Source organism: Macrobrachium rosenbergii, chromosome 56 (assembly GCF_040412425.1).
Source record: "Macrobrachium rosenbergii isolate ZJJX-2024 chromosome 56, ASM4041242v1, whole genome shotgun sequence".
NCBI classification, from domain to species: Eukaryota; Metazoa; Arthropoda; class Malacostraca; order Decapoda; family Palaemonidae; genus Macrobrachium; species Macrobrachium rosenbergii.
Genome location: NC_089796.1, coordinates 60,666,653 through 60,692,792, shown reverse-complemented (window position 1 = coordinate 60,692,792; position 26,140 = coordinate 60,666,653). Strand labels below are relative to the sequence as shown.

The 26,140-nt window shown below is 34.5% G+C and overlaps 2 non-coding genes across 2 annotated transcripts; both read left to right on the top strand.

Moving 5' to 3' along the window:
• Positions 1-4,937: 4,937 nt before the first annotated feature.
• TRNAV-UAC (transfer RNA valine (anticodon UAC)) lies at positions 4,938-5,010 on the top strand. The gene has a single exon. It is a non-coding gene; the product is annotated as a tRNA-Val (tRNA).
• Positions 5,011-5,707: 697 nt separating this feature from the next.
• Positions 5,708-5,780, top strand: TRNAV-AAC (transfer RNA valine (anticodon AAC)). Its single transcript has one exon. It is a non-coding gene; the product is annotated as a tRNA-Val (tRNA).
• Positions 5,781-26,140: the final 20,360 nt, after the last annotated feature.

Sequence of the window (26,140 nt, the reverse complement as noted above, 5' to 3'; positions counted from 1 at the left end):
CAGTTGTAATGGTACGAGGCTAATGCTTTGAAAGACGAAAAAAGTCTGTAATGGATAAAATATCCCACCATGAGAATGCCAATTTCCTAGACATTTCAGCCACTTACGTAAGCATTCCTCATCACGTATCAACGTTATGTATCAGACTCATTACTCAATTACGAATCCATATCAAGCTCATTTTCTCATTATGTATCACAATAATTTTCTTGTTTTCCGTCTTCAGCATCTTCATTCTAATATAATCCACATAATGATATTCATCCAGTAATGCGGTGCGTCAAGGACAGAAGAACTTGCTGGAGTCTGAATGCCCTTACCTGTTATCAAGGAGCTAGACTCCGTGTTGGCTTGAGGCCAGCTAGACTTATCACGAACGAACGCCCTACCAAAAACGCAATCATATGCAAAAAATGGATCCGATTTCTGTCACCAAAACTGCATGAACGTGCGAATATAAACTGCTACAAAGTTAGTATTCTATTTAGTATACACCAAACACAACAGGCTATAATAAACTTACGGTATAGACACACGGTAAACATTTTACATATTCACAGCTTGAAAATGTAGAATTTAAACTACGAAAGTACTTTTTCTAAGTCCCGGTTTTCACTCACCTTCTAACGAAGATTTTATAGTATTCTCAAGCACGCGTCCCTTCGTGCTGCATTGGATGTATGTATGTATATTTTTAAATATATATATATATATATATATATATATATATATATATATATATATATATAATATATAGTGGGTATGTATGTATGTATATATATATATATATATATATATATATATATATATATATATATATATATATATATATATATATATATATATATGTGTGTGTGTGTGTGTGTATGTACATTATGTATATATGTTATATATATGCATATATATATAATGTACATACGCATATACACACACACACATATATATATATGTATATGTATATGTATATATATACATATATAAATAAATATATATATATATATATATATATATATATATATATATATATAATTTATATCTCCAATGCAGCATGAAGGGACGCTTGTTTGAGAATATTTTAAAATCCCGTCAGAAGGTGAGTTATAAACGTGGATTATATATATATATATATATATATATATATATATATATATATATATATATATATATATATATATATTACTATATATGTATATGTATGTATGTATATATATATGTATGTATGTATGTATGTATGTATTATACACATTAACAAATTGAACTAAATCACTGACACAACTTTCTTGAATCTCATGCGGATGGTCCGAAGTGTCTGTTATAATGTAGACAATAACTGTTGAATCAACGTGAAAATATAGACATTGTTTCCCAAAATTTTTTTGTTGAAAATTGCGATAAACAATAAAATAAAATAAAATAAAACAATGGTCAATTCTGAACTTCATGCAATGTCCATTAGTATTTGGTCATTTGATATTACGTCACTATTAGCATGATTTTACCATATACGTTACTGAACAAACATTCATAGGAATAACCATGTTTGATCTAGCTACTGTAAATGGTTTTTCTTGTTTTGTCAAAGACTGTTTATGCTGATTTTTAATAATAACTACATGACCAGGAATACAACCTATTTAAATTTTCATGCCAGATTCATAATTATATATATATATATATATATATATATATATATATATATATATATATATATACATATATGTATGTATGTATAACTGAATCAATGAAAATATGGAACATGATGAATATATAAATAAAAGATAAAACTCCATGCTTTCTTCTGATTTTATCTTTATTTATATACACACACACACACACTATTATATATATATATATATATATATATATATATATATATATATATATATATATATTATATATATATATATATATATATATATATATATATATATATATATATATACATATATGATTACACTCACCCTGATACGAAATTTGTATCTAGGGAACAGTGGAAAAAACTGGGAGTAAATCCTGACAGAGTTCGGCTTTATTTCTACACCATTATAGAAAGACTGGTACATATTGGTAGAAATTAACAATATATGTGCTAGGGGGTCAGCACAAACAAACATACAGACCGTTGGAAACCGAAAATCCAGACCTGACAGGGGCCAAGATGTGGAGTCAAACACTTAATTAATTAGTTTACAAAACTGTTTACCATTTCTCCTTCTATGTCTACAACCTTCCTGTTACATAATCTTTTGAAATGAAAGGATCAAGTTTATACATGGCTCGAATGATATTCATGCTTTAACTAAAGCTTTATATATATATATAAAACTAATGTTTCTTTCAAGTGCATTATTACAATGAACTGAAGCGTCTTTCCCGTGCATTACTACAATGACCTACTCTCCCATGCATTATTACAGTGAACTGACGCTTCTTTACCGTGCATTATTACAATGAACTGATGCTTCTTCCCTGTGCATTATTACAATGAACTGATGCTTCTTTCTCGTGCATTATTACGATGAACTGAAGCTTTTTTCCCGTGCATCATTACTATAACCTGCTCTTCCGTCCAATATTACAAAGACCTGCTCTTCCGTGCATTATTACAATGAACTGATGCTTCTATCCCGTGCATTATTACAATGAACTGATGTTTATTTCCCGTGCATATTACAATGAACTGAAGCTTCTTCCCATGCATTATTACAATGACCTTCTCCCCGCGCATTATTACAATGTACTGATGCTTCTTTCCCGTACATTATTACAATGAACTGATGCTTCGTTCCGTGCATTGTTACAGTGAACTGATGCTTCTTTTCCGTACATTATTACAATGAACTGATGCTTCGTTGATATTTCTTTCCAGTGCATTATTACAATGAATTGATGTTCTTTCCCGTGCATTATTACGATGAACTAATGCTTTGTTCCCGTGCATTATTAGAATGACCTGATGCTTCGTTCCCGAGCATTATTACAATGAAATTCTCTCCCGTGCATTATTTCATTAAACTGATGCTTCGTTCCCGTGCATTATTCCCGTGCACTATTAGAATGAACTGACGCTTCTTTCCCGTGCATTATTGGAATGAACTGATGCTTCATTCCCGAGCATTATTACAATGAACTTCTTTCCCATGCATTATTAAAATGAACTGAAGATTCTATCCCATGCATTGTTACAATGAACTGATGGCGCTTTTTACAATGAACTGAAACTTTTTCTCGTGCATTATTACAATGAAATGACGTCTTTCAAATGTTCCCTGCTCTCCATTATATTACAAAGAACTGATGATTCTTTTCCAAACATTATTGCAGTGAACTGACGCTTACTGGGCATTATTACAATGAACTGATGCTGCTCTTCCTCGTGCATTATTATAACGAACTGAAACTTCTTTCTCGTGCATTATTACAATGAAATGAAGCTTCTTTCCCGTGCATTATTACAATGACCTGCTCTCCCATGCATTATTACAATGAACTGATGATTCTTTTCCGTGCATTATTACAGTGACCTACTCTCCTGGGCATTATTACAATGAACTGATGCTGCTCTTCCGTGCATTATTACAATGAAGAGATGCTTCTTCCCTGTGCGTTATTACAATGAACTGATGCATTTTCCGTGCATTATTACAATGATGCTTCTTTCCGTGCATTATTACAATGAACTGATGTTTCTTTCCCGTGCATTATTACAATGACCTCTCCCGTGCATTATTACAATGAACTGATGCTTCTTTCCCGCGCATTATTACAATGAACTGATGCTTCTTCCCTGTGCGTTATTACAATGAACTGATGCATTTTCCCGTGCTTTATTACAATGAGCTGATGCTTCTTTCCCGTGCATTATTACAATGAACTGATGCATCTTTCCCGTGCACTATTACAATGAACTGATGCTTCTTTCCCGTGCATTATTACAATGAACTGATGCTTCGTTCCCGTGCATTGTTACAATGAACTTCTCTCTCGTGCATTATTACAATGAACTGATGCTTTTTCCTGTGCATTATTACAATGAACTGATGCTTCTTTCACGAGGATTATTAGAATGAACTGATGCTTCTTTCCCGTGCATTATTAGAATGAACTATCTTATTTGCCCCTGTCCAGTTGACTGTATGATTGTTTTTACTAACGTGTACAAAAATTCCACTGTCCACCTGCCCGTGTCTTACATATGTTTAATGCCGATCTATTTTCTTTTCCAATGTTTTTCTAGTGTAAGCAATATAAAAGCTATCACAAGACTTTCAAGGAATTTGATATACACAGCCTTTAGTACCGTTGGGAGAACTCTGTAAGTACACTTTCATTGTTTTAGTGTTCCTAAATGCTACATTAACATTCTTAATTAGACGAAGGACATCTTCTAACTTATTATTATATGGTAGTAAAACCAGGTTTTTGTGCTGTAAGTTTCTTTTCTGTTTTCATATAAAAATCTCTTTGCCGATTCTAATGTATGGTCTAATACAGAGTCAGGATCTTCCTTATATTATTTATTTGATTAACAATGTATTCAAATATATATTATATGTAATTTTCTTAATTTTATTGCTTTGACCAGAATAAATGGGGTTTACTCCAGTCTTTAATTCTTCCTATTGGTAGTGAATACTGTGTATGTATATATATATATATATATATATATATATATATATATATAATTATATATATATATATATATATATATATATATATATATATATATATATATGTGTGTGTGTGTGTGTGTGTGTGTATGTATAAGCAAACACTTCAATTTTTCATATTTTCTCTTGATACCTTGCCTGCCTTTCAAACGAAAAATCCCGTCTCGAAACCTTCTTGTAAATGACGTTGTAATAAAAACTAAATCGATACCACGATAATGAAAAATAAATAACATAGTTTAATATAAAAAATTGCATTCCTCCGCCGCTCTCGTAGTGTAGTGGTTATCACGTCTGCTTTACACGCAGAAGGTCCCAGGTTCGAGCCCTGGCGAGAGCAGTATTTTCTGGAAGAAAATAAGACAACTTTCCTCTGGAATGCAAAGGGATTGAAGGAAAAGCAATTTTTTCTGACATACAATGACAGCTGGCTCATAAGGATACGTGGAGTAAAGCACGATGGGGGAAGGGAGCGCCGTTCTCTCAACTACCCGGTTTCCTTAAACACCTTTCTGCCCAATATATATATATATATATATATACGTATGTATGTATATATATATATATATATATATATATTATTATATATATACATATACACTACATATGTATGTATGTATGTATATATATATATATATATATATATATATATATATATATATATATATATATATATATATATATATATATATATATATGTATATACACACACACTCGCCTAGTATATATACAATTATTCAAAATTACAGCAAACATCTATGTGCTGAAATTATCTAAAGGGCATTTCCAATTAAAGTTATAAGACAGTAACGGAGCACAAAAATTTGCAATGAGAGAGAGAGAGAGAGAGAGAGAGAGAGAGAGAGAGAGAGAGAGAGAGAGAGAGCTAATGATTTAGGTAAACTTTAGTTACTCACTCTTAAAGGGGCATTACCATCAGAAAAGAGCGTTAAAATTCGTTAACTCTCCAAGATGCAGCATCCCCTGATAACGCTTAAGATGAGACGGGGATGCTGGCACGCGATCTTACCGCATCGGTGCTCATGGTGTAGTGGTTATCACATCTGTCTAACACACAGAAGGTCCCAGGTTCGAGCCCTGGTGAGCACAGGCGATTTTTGGAAGAAAATGGAGACATGGGCCACATCAAAGTCTGACGTAGCTATTAGATATTTTCTGCATTCTTCGAAAACTTATCGAGCTGTTTCAAGGAACATCACGAGAAGAAAATATCTTTACATTTATCACTGATGTTTGTTAGATGTTTTTATCTATTAATCTTGATCTTTCCACCAAAGGTTGTAAACTCATTAATAAATTAATGACAATGATAAAAATATTATTCCGTCGTTTACATCACTTACGCTCTAGATGGTAAATGAACACTTAGCGTTAATGCTAGTGCTACTTCTAAAAGGTATAATCACAACAGTAACTATGAAACTGCAAAATAATATTCAGCTCCTCCAACGAAACAAATGAGACACGATAAAATGCCTAACTTCTGAAAAATTAAACAAATACATATGAGTACAGCAATGACGATACTTGCTCAGGTCTTACCGGCCATAGAAATGATATCGGTTCATCTTCACCATTATTATTATTATATTGCTGAAACGTGTCAATTGTTTCTTGACGATACCTGTGATTATTATAAAGTAAAACTGAATGTTGCTTCATTGTATTAGTGAGATGCATACCGTTGTTTTTGCCAATCCAGGACACTAACAAACGAGTTTGTATAAAAAAAACTCCTCTTTTTATTCGGATTTCATCCTTACACAGGTGATCGAGACTAATATATTGTGGTAGCGGCCAGAAATTTTCCAGTCTTATTTCTAACTGGATCGAAATTTAATGCTTGAAGAATGATGACTGGAGTAATGATTCTCACACGATCCATACCGAATTAGTATAACACACACATACACACACACACACACACACACATATATATATATATATATATATATATATATATATATATATATATATATATATATATATATATATATATATATATATATATATTTACACACATACATGCCCGTAAACAATACAAGTTTCTTATAAACAACTGTCGCCCTGTTTAATCAAAATATATACTGTACATCACCACTAGAATAAAAGTAAAGAGTAAATTTACCAGCAGCCGTAATGGCATCACACGCATCTGGAGTCACCACACGAGACACCGACATTTGAAACGAAAAATCCCGAGGGAAAAATAGACGAGAACGATCCAAGTTAATATAATGGAAAGGAGACAAAAATGGAAAGAAAAATGTCGTCCATAAAGAAAATCCCCCCGGGCGAATCCAACTCCTCTCCGTAGCACTACCGGTTGGCGCAGTGCCAGGGCGCTTGTAACAGTGGTAGATTAGAGGCACCGCCCACTTTTACCATTAATAATACGATGGGGTGTGTAGCTGAGAGACCGATCTGCTGATAACCGATTTAAGACCGCCGCTCATGGAAGGAGACAACGCTCGGGATTCTATTGATGAATGGTGCTGCGTCGTGTGTGTAATATCTGAGGTTTTCTAAAGGTTCTTTCGCCATTCATTTTTAAGGCTTCGTCATATGTCACTTTATTACTGCAATACCATGTACCAAGAACGTCAGATCTACTGCCTTGCATCTAACACTGCAACTGCAATAACTAGACTTGCATTTTTGTAGAAAATGAGTTAAGTATACCTTAGTTTAACTAGACCCACTGAGCTGACTGACAGCTCTCCTAGGGCTGGCCCGAGGGATTAGACTTATTTTACGTGGCTAAGAACCAATTGGTTACTTAGCAACGGGACCTACAGCTTATTGTGGAATCTGAACCACATTATAGCGAGAAACGAATTTCTATCACCAGAAATAAATTCCTCTAATTCTTCATTGGCCGGCCGGAGATTCGAACTCGGGCCTGGTAGAGTGCTAGCCGAGAACTCTACCGACTCGTCCAAAGAGGAACTTGTAGAAAATGAGGGGACAGAAACAATAAAATATCGAAGTTCTTGCAGCTATGAAGTGAAAATAGATGCAATGATAACAACGAACCTTCAAAAAATTTATTTGCTTGTGTATTTATGAAATACAACAATATTACAGCATATTAATTACAAATAATATACATTCATATTTGTTTCTGTTTACACGCTTCCTAGAGGATATCGCCTCCACCCTCTCACTCCTTCATAATTTGTTCAAGAAGGGAAGTGAGCACAGATCCACAGCATTCTCGCTATCATTAGCATTTCCTCCGATTAACTGCAGTTACACAACAGAAATCCATTCGTCATAATGCCTGTCTCACCTTTATAGGTTTCCCGTCTGCAGAAGATTTGTTGCTAACGAGTCTAACGACAATAATGATTTTAAATATAGGTCCCTTCGACGTGTTTGATTTATAATATTCAAGATGTCTCCAAGGGAGAATAAATATTAGGTTTATTCGAGGACGTTAATCCAAGTTATTTTAGGTTTCATCTTAACGACTTGAGCCCCAGTCACCTAAACGAATATTTTTGTTAATACATGAGCAACGTAGGAACGTTTATTTTCATGCATACTGTCATAATTTTAATAATTTATTTAAAGATGAATGGAAACGGTTCAACGCAGAGTTTCAAGTAATCCCCGCTTAAAAGAGCGGAAATAACTTCAAGTCTGTTTCATCTAGCTCCATTAAGGTCTGACCCTTTCAAGGATGGAAGATTTGACAGCATATGGATGTGTGTGCGTGTGTCTGTGTGTGTATGCATGACTGTTTCCTCCAAAAGTTTCAGTATTATATTCAGTTATCTACATATATACATAAAAATAAACATATATATATATATTATAAATATCTACACACACGACTGAGGAACACACACACACACACACACACACACACACACACTAAACCCATATATATATATATAGGTGGTCTTATATATGTTCAACAAATGTTTTGACAAATATATAGATTTTGCCTATATAATACTGTGTTTCCTTATATATATAGTATCAAGACTTCAATCGTCCGTTATACATAAAAAACACAGTCTATATATACAAGTATATAGTGTCTTTCTTTGTATTTAGTTTCTTTGTTTATATATAAATATAACAATTTGCTTTTTATGAAGTCTCAATTAAGAATATATATATTCAATATATATATATTGTTAATGTGTAACTGCTGTCTGCAAGAGAAAAGCCCCACATAAAAACATTACACTGCACAGTTGGGCGATTTTCAAAAATTTTAACTTAACTTTATTGTCGAAGAAACAATATAGTTTGTAGCTTCAAAATGGTGTGTCAAACCCATAAATGACCATCCAGAACCAAGAAGCCCCAGGAGTGACCAAACAACCCTGACATTAGCACTGCAAGAGCAAAAGCTTCACTCTCTTAGCTGAAGAAACATGCACCTTCATGACAAAACTCGACAAAACTCTTCCTCCTCTAAGGGCCTTAAATCCTGCTTTTGTCAAACTTTGATTTCCTGGTGCTCTCATTCTTCCCTTGTTCCAGCACCACTCCTGCCGATGCTGCAAAAAACATGGAGGCCAGCAAGTTAACGGACAAACGCCACATGAGGGACAAAAGACTTGGAGGCTGGACCAGAAACTATATAAGGACCTGGCCAGGGGTCACACAGACAGTTCATTACAAGCTAGCATCAGAGTAGAGTCCTTGCCGGGTCGGTCTCCAACCGCCCTTCCCTTTCTGACCCAGTAAAACCTTTGTCGTCCACATAGTCCCACCAAGTCCCTTGCCTTACTGCAAAAGTCTGGCCTACATATCAAGGCATTGTATCCTATTGAAAGGTATAGTCTGATTTTGAGTTTACAACACCCAGTCTTCCACTATAATTTTCATTCTTTTCTTATATTTCTGCCCTTAGAGTTCTGAGAAAATAAGTGAAGTGTTAAAATTTTTCATTTCAAGTAACATAAGCATTTTGAAGCCTTTGCTATTATATATTGCTCCTCTCAGCCTTCAGCATTCCCTAAGTGACTAAGAAATGTTTCTTTGCCCCAAAGTGACAGTAAGTTTGTCTTGCAGAATAGGCGTTTGATTCTGTGTATCTACCTGTTCCCACGGCGCCAATTCCTGAATTCCCTGACGTGGAAGATCATTTCAAGATTCATTCCTGAAGACTTATATGCCTACGTGGCCAAAATCTGTACATTTACTTATCTTTAAGAGCTTCCTACACAGTGATTTCTATTTCAGAAACAATTAATTCTAGAGTTAAGAAATTTTACCATAGATCGTAAAATCTTCGATATTGGCACTTTTTGTTTTGCAAGTAACGTAATCAGTGCCAAGGAGCTAGTGAGGAGCTCCCTTGCAATATTCTTCTGATCCTTTTTGTAATAAAACCCACTAGTGAAATCTTGCATTTTTGGAAACCATTTAATATAATGCTAATTTACTCTTTTCATGAGTTTAACTAAGTAGTCAATGAGTGTAGTGTGTGTTTATAGGTCAGATAAATCAACCCCCAGGTTGGGCTGTGAAAATAAATAAATAAATTATATATATATATATATATATATATATATATATATATATATATATATAAATATATATATATATATATATATATATATATATATATATATATATATATATATATATATATTTTATATATTATATCTTTTAAACACAGCCATAAACAGAAACAAAAGTCCACATGTGGAATAAAGACTGATTTTCCATTGGCATTCAGTGACAAGTACACAACAAAACGAAACACGCTGACCTCTGTACATCATCCCACTGAGGTCAAACTGGACACATGACAGCATAGCAACTTACTTTGCTGGTTGGTCCATGACTCTTTTAAAGAGAACAATCTCTCTCTCCCCTCTCTCGTATATCCGAGGTACTTTGGCTTGCTTGTTGGCATTGTCACTTTGCAATGATCGATACCGTGTCCCAGTTTAGGGGACCACTTTTATGCATGGCAATTTTCAGTGTGACGTGCATGAACTTATAGGCGCAGTATTATCTTGAGCATCTGTGATGCCTGTCCCGGTGCTTTAAAAACATTACTGAATATACTTCTAATAAACACGGTGGCTGTTTATAAAATAAATACACATAACGTTAAATTCATTTTCGCACAGACATTTAATGGAATGTTATTTTCATGTGTGAGAAATCAATGTTTTTATGTATCGTGTATGTATATGTGTATATATATATATATATATATATATATATATATATATATATATATATATATATATATATATATATATATATATATATATATATATATACACAGTATACAGGTATATACCAGTGTCGTCGAAAATGACGGCCAGATTTAAAACCATTTTGCAATCGTTTCAGTACGAAGCTTCCTGACTGTTACCAAATGTACGTAAAAATAATTCGGTAAAAGGCAAAAATAATCCCTCAGTGCATTAAGTGAAAACAAACTCCGTTATAATACAATAATTTTTAGTAAAATACTGTATACCCATACCATAAAAAATGACAGCAAAACGCGTTACTGCACAATGAATAATATAAATAACAATAAGCTATTCATCACGGAAAGGCTATTAATCGAAACTACTGTATGCGCGATTCGAAAACTTTATATTTATAACACATTTTGTTTTACCAATTTTTTTTATTTAACTATTCATTTTGAGCTTACTTTTTATTTTACATTTTTTTAACATACTGCAAAAATTACGAAGATCTTTACAAATTACACCAAAATGAATATCCAAGAATGATAACAAGTGTACAAAGACAATTAAAAGAAATTCTGCATAGCGTTAGTAAGTTCTCAGCAGAGAAAAAGTTTTTATCTCTCTTCATATTTGCACTAGCAGTAACAGCATCATTAGAAATAAAACTATATATATGTCAATTGGAAGGCAATTTACCAGAGTTTGCTTGGCACAACAAAAATTATGTATATCTAAAACTTTATTTTTGGCAATTATTTTTACAGCAGCCTAGAAAACATTTGTTTTCACCAAACACCAGTTTTTAATTTGACCTTTTATTTTGTTTTGTTCCTCTGAACATACTTCGATAAATTACAACTAGTCAATTTTAAAATGAAACTAAAGCCAGTACCATGGCTTGAAAACTAATTTTACACGGAACGAACAAAGAGAAATAACTAAGGGAAAATGTGGTCAGCAAGGATGGGTATGCCTGTCAACTGTCACACCAAAATTCTTAGGGACACAAATTTTGTTTATTTATAGATATATATATATATATATATATATATATATATATATATATATATATATATATATATATATATATATATATATATATATATGTATATGTATAACAATGTATGCATGTATATTCGACTTCAATACAAACAGTAAATCACACGGGAAATCTACTGATCCCTTACAGCAATAAGTATTTAGAATGGCCACAAACATCTCTTAAATTTACGGTTTTATTCACACTTTTGAATACACTTATCACACAACCAGCCTTGAATCTAGATGAGATATACGAGCGAATAAAAACTCTTCCTTCTGTGGTGGATTCAAACCCACGCAAGATGGCAAGAGCTAGGTACGGCTTAGTAGAATACTAGGGACCCCGCTCTTACTATCATACATGAGTTGAAGGAAATGGCTCCCTTATTTACTTACCATTTGGATTTACGTCTTAATTACAAATTGCCAGGAATCAGAAAAAAATAAATAAAATACAAACACACACACGCAAATATATAAACATACATAATACATACATATACATATATATTTATATATATAATACATATATATACATATATATGTGTGTGTGTGATAAAACCCGAATATTCAGCAAAGGCAGAAAGGAGAGAAAGAGAGAACCTTAAAGGGCCTTAATACCTGACTCTTCTTCCCAGTGCCACAGATCTAATTACACACCTAATCACTGTCAAATGAAGTGTTAAATCACACCTCCTGTCCTCTCTCCTCTCTCTCTCTCTCTCCTCTCTCTCTCTCTCTCTCTCTCTCTCTCTCTCCGTGTACGTGTTATGAGAGTGGGTGTGCGTAGGTGAATGAGAATTTGTTGGGAGAGAACTAAATGTGGGAAAAATGAGAGATGAAGATCTGGACATAAATGAAACGAATGAAATTAAGGATATAATATGACAGAAACCAAAATTGTGAGATTAAGTGAAATAGCCCTGAGAGAGAGAGAGAGAGAGAGAGAGAGAGAGAGAGAGAGAGAGAGAGAGAGAGAGCGCATCCAACAGGAAGCAAAAAGACTTTTAAAGGATTTAATCTTTCTCTGAAAGACATAATCTTTTCTGAAAGACATAATTATGAACTATTTTCAGTTTATGACACACAGTAAATAATTTTACTTACACGCACGAAGAAATTAAAAGCCAACTCAATCTACTCCAAAACAAAACTACTGGGTGGTGAAAGGAACAAGGTGGGAGGAAAAATAGGAGAGGAAGGTACGGGAGATGTATTTCGAGGCTGTTTTTCCTTTCTATTAAGCAAATAATTTATTCTCTACGAGGTCCACAATTTTTTCCAGTTTCCGCTTTTTTTAAAAAAATTTTTATCCAGACCGATAACGGACATTTCTTTACGATTTGAATTTACATGATCTTTTAATTACCATGATAAAAAATCAACAGAAAGCTAAGAACTTTACTACAATTCTAGCCCAGCTGTACACCTGTAACAAATGAATCTTTCACAAAAATAGTCGAAAATTATTAAACAGACTAAACTTAATAAAATACGGAACAATGCCAATAAATTCTATAATGAACGAACTTTATTTTCCCCTTTTGGAAAAAAAAAAATTTTACTTACCTATTGGAAATAGGCACAAAAAATCAGAAAATAATACAGATTAACGAGGTAAAATAAAAAAAAAAACATAAAATTACTTGTTATTCTTCTGACTAATCCAAATTCGAAATTGAAATAGGAAAATATTTATTTCTCCGTCGGAATATTTTCCAAGGAAAAATACTATTCGCGTCATCTGCGACATTTGTCAGACAGGTAATGAGGATGACTATTAAGGATGCACCGTTTCATATAATTTCTTTTTATATTCAAAATAGGCATCACGTTACATTCAGATGTGTGAGACTAAGCACCAATCAGTGCCAATTCTAAATAACATTTCCCTCCACTTGTCAAAAGATTTCTGCTCAAAGCACGACCTTACCGTCCCTGAAAGTTAGGGATGGGGGTTTGGGGTTTTTCCTGCTTTGAGCCATTATTAGCCATTGCCCATTCTCCAGTGGCCAACTCTCCCAGGTGGAGAGAGGGAGTTTGGGGTTGGTTTATGTATCATATGAGACTGCATGCATGATGCATTAGCCTGATCCTGAAACCAGGCAGAAAAGATGGGAGAGTTGTCTTTGTTCCAGCAAAATTACATAATACATTAGTATATACATCAGTTTATGTATGTATATATATATATATATATATATATATATATATTATAATATATATATATATATATATGTATATATATATATATATATTCGATTATTATATATTTTGTCTATGTACTTTAGGGAACAAAGACATATTTATATATTTACATATATATACATGTATGTATATATATATATATATATATATATATATATATATATATATATATATATATATATATATTTGCCCTCATAACTCTTACTTTTGCTGACATTATATCTCACGTTTCCTTCCTGTTCACTCTGCTTTTCATTCTCTCCCTATTCTACTACTACTGCTACAACTATTACAGCTACTGCTGTGTGTGGAAAAAAGTAATAACTGCAGGAGAAAAAGAGTAATAGTAGTATCCACGAGACTGAATATACCGTCTTGGACTACAACCTATCCATCCTAGATGGGATACCTGCCCATCTCTGAGAATATTCTGCAAATGTCTCGGAATCGACATCAGGTGGGACCCTGATCTGTCAACAGACGAAGAAAGGGAAAGGAAGTGATTGAATGTTGCAGAGGCCATTGCAGCGTTAATCTAATCCATGTCGTGTAAATAAACGTGCTGATGGAAAGGAATGAAGGGAGGGCGTGTCGTGTCATTTTTATTAATGGAATCACTCTGGGGAGGAGGAGACTTCAATGACATTGCTGGGTAATCGAATAATTACCTAAAGGTTCTTTTTGCGTTTCAGCACTGAGTAAATAAAAGGAGTGTATTCACTGGAAAATAGAGCAGTTCTGAATCGTGTATAATATATATATGGGGTTAATAAATAAAAATATATATATATATATATATATATAATAACAGATAGGCAATATCATATATATATATATATATATAAGAGGATATGTTTTTATAACAATAACAACTTTTTATATATATATATATATATATATATATATATATATATATATATATATATATATATATATATATATATATATATATATATACACTCACACAATTTCATATATATGCATTTATATACATACACAACACATACATATATATGTATATATATATGTGTGTTACTTAAAAGGACCTCATTTTCAAACTGATGGTATCAATGTGTATTTATTCAGAAAAGTTACAAGCTTTCTGGACAAACAGTCCTCATTATCGGATACCTTACAGTTTGAATGAGGTCACTTAATCATTCTACTAATGCAGAACAATTGTTTATGTGATAAAGTTAATATATGTGTGTGTGTGTGTTTATACACATAATGAGTGCGTTATAACAGATAGGCCAAATAGATTACTTGACTTTCGCAATGCGTTCCGATATTTCTGTAGTCATAAATACATATATACATACACATACACTCACATATATACCTACACACACACATGCATGCATCCATTTGGATATTGTGCTTGCAGAAACCGTCAGCTGGGACAGAGAGACATCAAATTTGACAGACATTGATCCTTTCCGTGAAAACGAATAAACGAAGGGTCACCAGAGTTCCTCCCAATATACTAACGAAGGCCTTCGTATGCATCTTAGAGCAGTTGTTGTCCTCTTTAAACGAGGAACAGAAAAGGCAGGTTTATCCTGGCAGAGCAAATTGTTGTTATTATTATTATTACCAGTGTTAATTATTATTATTATTATTCAGAAGATGAACCTATAAATATGGAACAAGTGAGGGGCCATTGACTTGAAATTCAGGTTTCCAAAGAATATGGTGGTCATTTGAAAGAAGCCAAAAGAAGGTAATAGGAAAAGCAGAAAGAAGAGATCAGTTATAATAAATAAAATAAATGAGCGTGATTAATGAGAGACTGTTGGATCGCGATGCATTTGTCAAATAGAGTCCAGGAACCACGTGAAATGACAAAAAGTATAAGTAAAAGGACCATTTCCTTAGATTGCAGATATGCGCTTTTTTCTTGTGAGACTCCAAAGTTTGTGAATGATTTATATCACTAAAGATATGAGAAAAGATCAAGTTTAGGATAGAAAAATTAGTCTCTAAATTATCTGCGTCAGCGTCGAGGCATAAAACTGACAATTCAACTAACAAATTTATTTGCCATAAGGGGACCGGGGTTGGCTGAAAGAATGACCTGTCAAATGAGAGCCACAAACTATTTTAAAGGGTTAAAGGGAGGAAGGGATTGATGAGAGAAAAAAAAAGGTGTATGGGACTTTGTGGTCAGAAGAAGCACGGAGAAGCGTGAAATGGGGTTACAGGGGGCCACGTCCGGTCTCTCTCTCTCTCGCTCTTCTCTCTCGTTATTTCAGGTGGGAGAGACAGGATAATTACATCTCTCTCTCTCTCTCTCTCTCTCTCTCTCTCTCTCTTCTCTCTCTCGTTATTTCTGGTGGGAAAGACAGGAAGAAGAATGTCTCTCTCTCTCTCTCTCTCTCTCTCTCTCTCTCTCTCTCTCTCTCTCTCTCGTTATTTCTGGTGGGAGAGACAGGAGAACTCTCTCTCTCTCTCTCTCTCTCTCTCTCTCTCTCTCTCTCTCTCTCTCTCTCTCTATTATTTCTGGTGGGAGAGACAGGAAGACACTCTCTCTTTGTCCCTCTCGTTATTTCTGGTGGGAGAGACAGGAGAACTCTCTCTCTCTCTCTCTCTCTCTCTCTCTCTCTCTCTCTCTCTCTCTCTCTCTCTCTCTCTCTCTCTCTCCCTCAACCCCATCCCAATAAATCTCGCTGAGGCCGAAAGTGGAACGTTAAGGTTAAATGCGATAATGGAAGGATTTCCTTTTCTGTTGGCCCGAAAAGTGAGGTTTTGATTAAAATTTGGACGTAATTCATATCCTTTATTTTATGAGTAGATCCGTCTAGGTTTTTTCCTCGTATCCAATAGTGACTGAAGCTTAGGCAATGAAACGATACGGCTTTAGACATAGAGCTAATATTATGAATAATGGTCTGAAAACTTAAGCTAATATTATGAATAAGAGAGAGAAACTTAATCCACCCTTATTATTATTCTTATTATTATTATTATTATTAATGCTATAAATAATTCCCCACCTTTGTGTTTCGTTCTTTCTGACGATGGCCGCCTGCGTGCGCGTTGGAACGCAATATACAGAGTAAACAAAAAAAGCAGAATATCTTTCCATATTTTGAAATTTATCATACCCTCTGCCTGCAGACGAAGAAGGATATAATAAGAGGAATGGATAAGACTTCTACAGAAATTGCAGTTGAAACAAAAGTTGTTTTTAATTGCTGATATAATTTTTGGGGACATGTTACAGGCAAACAGATAGGTTAAGCGCAGTTTAATCGTCCTGCATATATCTTTATCTACAGCAAGACTTGAATATTAAAGATCCGGAAAATTTCCATTCAAACAGAGTGTAAATTTCATATAGACAAACATAATAATGGTTTTACACAGAAATTGGCAATCCATAAAAAAGTTAAAAAATTTAAACCGCAAAAGATTGTTAATTCTAAAAAGCTTCATGGTAATGGAATGATTGTATTAGCTGACTGGAACAAGTCAAATTAGCTGTTCCTAACTTGTGCGTGTGCGTACCTGTATGTTATTTCCGCATGTGTGTGTATGGATGTTATTTTTTTATTTTTCCTTTTTTTTTTTCTTCGACGCAAAGCAGTGAAATGCCCATGTCGGTGTACTGATCCAAACCGCGTGTCTTAACGAAGACCGGAAGTGGCCCAAATCGAATTATTTTCGGGCGTCACCGTCAGGAATTGAGGTCCGGCAAAGCGTGAAACCAAATGCCTCGTCAGCAGACGTCGCTGAGAAGAAAACAAAAACAAATTGTTGATGGTTATCAAATTAGATTTACTCCAGAACTAATTGTTTACTCTAGGTCAGTGTCCCGCTATTGAGGGCTGAAGGGTAAAATTCATTATGTCTGCATCATGTTGAAATGCTCTCAGTCATCGTACAAAGGAAGTCGAGAAAATGTTTAGAAAGCAATAAGATCCTTGTTTACTGAAGTCAAATTAAGATAAATAAGTATTACCCTTTTCGTTCTGAGCTCATTAATAGACATTACTTGAATAAAAACAATGTTTTGCATTGAAGAATCCAGTGTCTTTAGGTTATGCCACTGATCCCATCACACCAAAAAGCGTTTGCGTTAAAGGGATTTCGAACTGCTGTCTATGACCTTCACGCTCAGCCTAATCAGTTTAGACAAGTATCCCGTAGAACATACGAATTATCCAAACTGAAGTTTGGGTTCCATTGCTCAGAGACAAGTTCGGGTTTATCTGAAATGGAGTTGGATTCCTTTGCAGGAATTCTCAGCCCCCATAACTTCAGGAATCGGATGCTGGAAAGATGAGATTGCTTCAAATGAAACTTCTGGCCACCTCGAACGTAATCAGATGGGAGTCTTTTGTCTTATCTTGTTTGAATTGTTAGTGGGTGAATTTCTTTGCAGTTCGTTTGTTTTGGCTAGAACCTCGACGAGCAACTATGGACAGAGAGCTCTTTCGTGGAGTGAGATGATTTTATATATCCTCGAAGGAATGGCTGATGGTTCTTTGTGCATTAAATTGATTGGCTCTTCCACAAGTTAGATATGTTTGCCTGCGCCTGTGTGCTTTAAATGTGTCTGTGAGCAAGAAATTTTTAAATATTTAGGACAGCGCTTTCAAAAAGTATAAATCTTTAACGTTTTGACGTTGCTTTATGGTGTATCGTTGTATCTCCGTCCGTTTATCATTTTATCTTTTTATAAAGTGATCAAATATAATTTTGTTTCTGAAGCAAAAGAAATGTTTTTTCCTATGTGTACATAATATTATATCTCCCAAAAGTAGATTAAGGCACCTCCTCTGCTTTTTGTTACAATGGCCCTCTTCAGAAATATTCTGAGTGGTCTACAGGCATTGTGAGGGCAATCATAGGCCTATTCGAAAAATCGATGGTGGGATAAAAATTCGTTTATCTTTCTTCTTCTTCTTCTTCTTCTTCTTCTTCTCCTTCTTCTTCTTCTTCTTTCCGTTTATCTTCTTCTTCTTCTTCACCTCCTCCTCCTCCTTATTTTCTTCTTCTTCTGTAAAATTTTTCTTCTCCCCTCCTCCTCCTCCTCCTCCTCCTAATTCTTCTTCTTCTTCTTCTTCTTCTTCTTCTTCTTTCCGTTTAGTTCTTCTTCTTCTTCTTCTTCTTCCCGTTTATCTTCTTCTTCTTCAATTCTTCTTAAACAAAATTTTTTTCTTCTCTCCTCCTCCCTCCTCCCCTCCTCCTCCTCCTCCTCCTCCTCCTTCTTCTTCTTCTTCTTCTTCTTCTTCCTGTTTATCTGACTTCTTCTTCTTCTTTCCGTTTATCTTCTTCTTCTTCATCTTCTTCTTCTTCTTCTTCTTCTTCTTCTCCTTTTTTTCTTCTCTCCTCCTCCTCCTAATCCTCCTCCTCCTCCTTCTTTTTTTCTTCTTCTTCTTCTTCTTCTTCTCCTTTTTTTCTTCTCTCCTCCTCCTCCTCCTCCTCCTCCTCCTCCTCCTTCTTCTTCTTCTTATTTTCTTCTCAGCTCTGGTGCTTTACGTAAACAACAAGAATCGACGCGGGATAAAGCAACTCTCTCTACCGAGAGTTCTGCTTATGTTGGCAAAACCCTTCGCCCCAGGCTAAAGAAAACAAATAGTCATTCGTATTCCAGATATCAGTTTGTGTAAACTGGTAAAAAAAATTGAGTTGAAATGAAAATGAATATACATCGTTGAATTAAACTCCCAAGTCAGCAAATAAGACCTGTCGACTCGGTTCGTTGCCGAAGGAGTAAATTGAACGGAAAAATTAATTTTAGCGGTGTTTTTGTATCTTATTAATTCTAGATTATTCAATTAGCCTCACTCGTGTGTATTATTAATCACACGTACTTACTCTACCCATTACGAAATACAATTGCCGCAGTTTGAAAATGTATGTATTCATATATCACTCGTTATTCAAATATCATTGGAAAAATTAAGAAAAGGATTGTTATTTGAAATTAACATATAATTGAAAGAATGAGTATGGGAAATCATTAACTAAGTGAGATCTTATGTGAAAGTATAATTTGATCATATATGTATCATATATATATATAGTCTAAACAATGTTATAGTCTATATATATATATATGATATATATATATATATATATGTATATATATATATAGTTTTATATAGTATATATATTATCAATATATATATATAATATATATATATATATATATATATAGTTACTTATATATAGTGTATATATAAATATTATATACATATATATATAAAAATGTTCAAATAAACCTCAACAAAGAAAAGTCTAGAGTTAAGCGTGGCCTCCAAGCGAGTACTCGACTAAAAGATTTCTGGAAATCTGACTCCTGGAAAGGACAAACCAATTTCTTCGGAAAGTGCTTAAGTGAAAAATATGCAGCTTACAAAGAGTTCATATTCATTCCTTTGTGGCTTGAAATGTTGAACATTCTCCTTTGGAACAGACTTGAGGAAATGAGTCTGAGAGAGAGAGAGACCGACAGACAGACAGGGAGAGAGAAAAGGAGGGTGACAATAAGGACAGAGAGAGAGAGAGAAGAAATGGGGAGTACCAATAGGAGAGAGAGAGAGAAGGGGAAATGCAAGAAGGAGAAAAGAGAGACTTATTAATGCAGGAAGGAGAGAGAGAGGGGAAGCAAACACATGCAAGAAGGAGAGAGAGAGAGAGAGAGAGAAGGGGGAATGCAAGAGGAGAGAAAGAGAGAGAGAGGGAGAGGAGTAGAGAGAGAGCTATTAACTGAATAAACTGGAGAGAGAGAGGGAGAAGAAGAAAAGAGAGAAAAAAAAGAGAGAAAAGAAGACAGAACAGAGAAGAGAGAGAAAAAGGCAGAGGAGAGAGATACAAAGGGAGGAGAGAAAGAGATAGAGAGAGATAACAACGCCTTTAAAACACACCTTGTCGGAGAACTGATTCCCTTGTGAGATGACGGAAGTAGGCAAAATATTACCCTTGTGGACAGAGGAGCCTGTCAGTAGACGGACAACCATATTCAAACGGAGAGTGACGGTGGATGTCATTCAGGGTACGGGGAGAGAGACAAAGAAAAAAATGCATTGGACTCAAATGAAGTAACAAAAGGAAAACTAAAACTTGGAAGTGGTAAAGTAAAGCGAACATACACCACAAATAATAATAATAATAATTATAATAATAACTATTATTATAATAATAATAATGGTGAAGAAATAATTCATGGTGGGAGATGTAAATATATATAAAAAAATATATGTACAGAAACGTTTTGTATATATAGTTTTAATAAACACCTACACCAGCATAGATTCTTCACCATTCTAGTGTTTTATGCAATGAGATTTGTATGAATAATAATAATAATAATAAGAAGAAGAAGAAGGAAGAATTTGAGAAAATGGCAGGCAAATGGATAAAAAAATTGTGATAAAACTGTTTTTCTCTGCCATATAGGCTATTGCCTGAGAAGGCGGCTTTAAAGTAAACAATATATTGATTTGTCATTCATCTTCTAACTCCTTAATGAAGGACGAAACCCTGTACTGATAAACTTCCCTCCACTGCCTCGCTCTAACTTGAATATAAGGGCCCAGATATGATTAGTTAATTCCCCAATGAAAATATTGACTAAAATAATAATATAGAAGGTTTAGATAATAACATAAATGAGAAAATATAAAATGGGAAAAATAAAAATTCTCTTAGAGATATAATATAATATATATGTATCTTCATAATTCCACAGATAACACAACGTCATTATTCCAGTTACCACAGCTGATAATTCCAGATACCACAGTCATTATGCCACAGATAGACAACTTCATTATGCCAAACAGATACCACAAGGTCATTATGCCATAGATACCACAACTTCAAAATGCCACAGATACCACAAGGTCATTTTTATGCCATAGATACCACAATGTCACTATTCCACAGATACCCGTCATTATTCCACGATACCACAACGTCATTATTCTACAGAGAAATAACGTCATTATTCTTTAGATACCACAATGTCATTATTCCAGATACCACAATGTCAATATTCCACAGATACCACAACATCATTATTCCACAGAGGACCATCGAGACAAACCTTTTAAAGAATTTCCATCGATTTTACTTTTTCTCTTCTGTTTAGCGTCCATTAACGAAAGATTGTCCAAAAGTCCTTTTGCACAGTCCACAATTGTTCGTCCATAGGCGCCATTATTCCTCTCCAGACCTTTGGAACAGCCCCCAGCGCCTGCCTTATGTCGTCCACTCTATGATTTACCTCTTCAATTCATTTTCTTATTCGTGACTTTTTTTTAGATGCCAGATGAGTCGGTCACTTCCCCTTCCTCCATCGTTAAATACTCTTGAATGACTCTTTGCCGTCACTCTCAATCTTGTTTTCTCAAGGTATTTAATTTTAAATTTCTCATACAAGACGCTTTCAGACGTTTTCGCCATTCTGTAGGTGTCATCATCATCATCATCATAATAATAATAATAATAATAATGCTCCAGTTGATACCAGGAGAAAAGGGACTCATTACTGAAATACGTGTTTTTATTTGTGTACACACACAGACTGTTTAAATGTGTGTATATATAACATACACACTTTCAAACTGTGTAAAAAGTTTATGTATAAAAATATATATTATATATATATATATATATATATATATATATATATATATATATATATATATATATATATGTAAGGACAGAATTAACACCCTTTTGAAGGTGTACGTAACGTGCTCAACGATCTTTAATCATGAAACGGAGGCGTATGAACGTTCGCTCACGGCAACACTTACATCTATTTTCTCCTCTTTCTCTCTCTCTCTCTCTCTCTCTCTCTCTCTCTCTCTCTCTCTCTCTCTCTGTGTATCACCTCTCTCTCTCTCTCTCATCGTTTTCATCGAAGTTCACCCACCGAATCGCACTCATTCTCACCAAATCAATTAAATGGACTATTTAAAGAAACGCAATAGTTTCTACAAAAATAGGTTTATTATTCAAACAACCCAACAAGAAATGAACAAAACAAAGCAAAGATTAAAATGCATAATAAATGAAATATCGAGTTAGATAACTAAACTCTGAACTGCAAAACACTTCTGATTAAAGAAGTCTCACTATGGCTAATAGCCTGAAAATATCCAAACTCACACATACTCCCAAATCAATAATTAGTCATGTCAAAAAACAGTCTACCACATGTTATTCGAACCAGTCCACACTGTCTACCGACATCTGTCCACAGACATCTGTCGGAAGAATCAAACATGATAGAAAACTCCCAAAAAATACATGAAATGCAAAACACAATAATGGAAAGTGTAAAATGCATAGCCAAGATATGGCAAACGTAACATGACAAAATAATAATATAAAAGAGGTATGAATATTCATATTAAATCTCCCACACACCAGTTCAAAAGTTCATAATGATTAGAAAATCATGGTAAAAAATCACAAGTTCAATTTTCTCCCATAAAAACAGAGATTTCAAACTCTACCTTATCTGCCGATTTAAGCCTGGATCCTCTCCAAAGCTACGTCTAGACAACTGCAGTTCTATCACGTTAATGAACGATCAAACTCACTTTTAGGGCAGATTTTTGGCGTAATCTAGATCAAATTAACGCACGTACTCACGAATATACATAACACTTCGGAAGATCACCTGACTGGCAATATTGCTGAGGAATCAAACTATTTGTTGAACACAAAGATTTTACCTCAGGTCTCTCGACCTACTTCCATCTGACTCCATAAATTCTTTCATCACATCTTAAAGCATTGAAGCTATGAAATGCATATATGTAATCCTTTAAAACTTTAGCAGCCATATTTTCTGAAATAGAGCTCGGCCACCACATAAGAGCGTCTCGCTCTCCTAACGGGCAAACTAAAACAAAAGCATATGTATAAAACATAACAGAATAGAGCTATGCTCAATCAGCAATGTCTACTGCACTGCAGCTTTAAGGACTGCTCTCATGACGCACTTCCAAAGTCACTGGGGTTGAGTTCTTAGAGCCTTTACATGTAATCTTACAAACACGAATAAGCTTTACTACTCCCACAACAAGAATTATCAGTAAAATAGCTATTAAGACAATTAAAATTGTCGGCATAATATATTCCTGATACTGGAACATCACGGAATCGTCAATGTCTTCCAACGGTGGAACCGTCATTGGCATATGGTTGTAGGTACCTCCACTGCAAATGCTCGTTCTGCGTATGACGCATAATTATCTTCTCGGAACTGTTGAATACAGCACGGCTAATTACGAGAAATTCCGTAGACAGGATTCTGCAGGATGAATCGAACTGCTCGGACCCTCGATGAACGAATGTCGTCGACTTGTTGCTCTGGCACATCATTGTAACTGCATACTCCTTGCAAAAACACAGCAGGAAGAGTACTGGTGGACTCAATGTGGTAATCTCGCAGGAACTGTCTAAAGTCACATTCTGTCGGAGTCTGTCTATGAACTAATGATAATTCACAACCACCCACAGACACAACTCGCAACTGGAAAATACTACTGTCACACACACACTTCTCTCTAACTAAAGCACAACTCGTCTTATAATCAACTCCCGAACCTTGATATTGATCTCCCAAAATGAACATGGTCTCTACTCTATCCCCCATGTCACTACTAAGTCTCCCAAAAACACTCGAAAAGGTCTAATAACAAAAAAGGTTTCACGTTACTGAACCAAACAAAACTACTAATGCAAAAGTAAACACTCACAATGTGAACTAATTCCAAGTTTGTATCTCAGAATAATCACAGTCAACTCACTACTAAGCACACAACAACTCTACGGAACTCACTCATAAAAAAAATTCTATCAAACAGAAAAAAAACAAACTCGAGAATCTTATCCGAACACTAAAAGGTATCATATCTCGTAAAAGACATGAAAGTTCTACTCCGGTTAGCAAATATTTCGCAACACCTGACTAACTCTCAACAAAATAGCAATTGACAATGGCAATCGCTCCCATGATCATAACAATTACAATTACTCACAAACACAGCTCCTTCATTTTAAAAAAAAAGAAAAAAAAAAAAATCCAAATACTCAAACACGATCTCCCAACCCGAAAAAATGATCAGACTTGTTCGGTCCGATATACTAAGTATCTCCCCAAAAAAAATCCTAAACAACACACATATTGCGTCAGATGATGAAATACATCATAACACAACAAACACACTAACACACGGGTCAAATCTCGTATGAAACTAGCCCATGTCTCAACTTCTAAAATCATTCGAAAACAAATGACTAAGAACACAACATCAAAATGAACAAGAGACAAAAAAAAAAAAAAAAATATCATATATAAACAAATATTAACCCATATTATTCATAACTATATACAAACGTTCCATTACATCCCAACTTTCTTTAACTTCGAAATATGGGTCAATTTCGTCACTCCAGTGTTTACATCTTTAACTACAAATCTATTCCTCTTTTTGATCTCTACAATCTCAAAAGGTCCGTGGAACTTCGGACTTAATTTATAATTCAGATCATTCCGAACATTCACTTTAACAAACACTCTATCACCCATCGAAAAAGCTACTCCCTCGATTTCGCGTTACTTTTCTCTACCATTGCACGCGAACTAAGTTCAAGTTCTTTACTGATACGTGCAAATCTTTCTCTCGCTGTATTTATCAATGAAGTGACCGTAACATCACCTGAACACACTCTGGTAACAAATCAAAGGTCCTTTCAACTTGTATCCATACAAAGCTTCTGCTGGAATATCTTAATTGTGTCATTCATCATAGTATTGATACTATATCGCACTTCATCCAAAGATCTGTCCCAATGTGTATCGGAACCTCCCACCGTCATGCGCAAAGCTTCGATTACTTTCCGATTCGCCCTCTCACACAACCCATTTGCTTCAGGTCTATACGGGATTATAGATACTTTCTTTATCCCCAACAAATTAGCAAGACCGTCTAAAGTCTTATTAATAAACTCCCTACCATTGTCTGTGATCAGACATTCAGG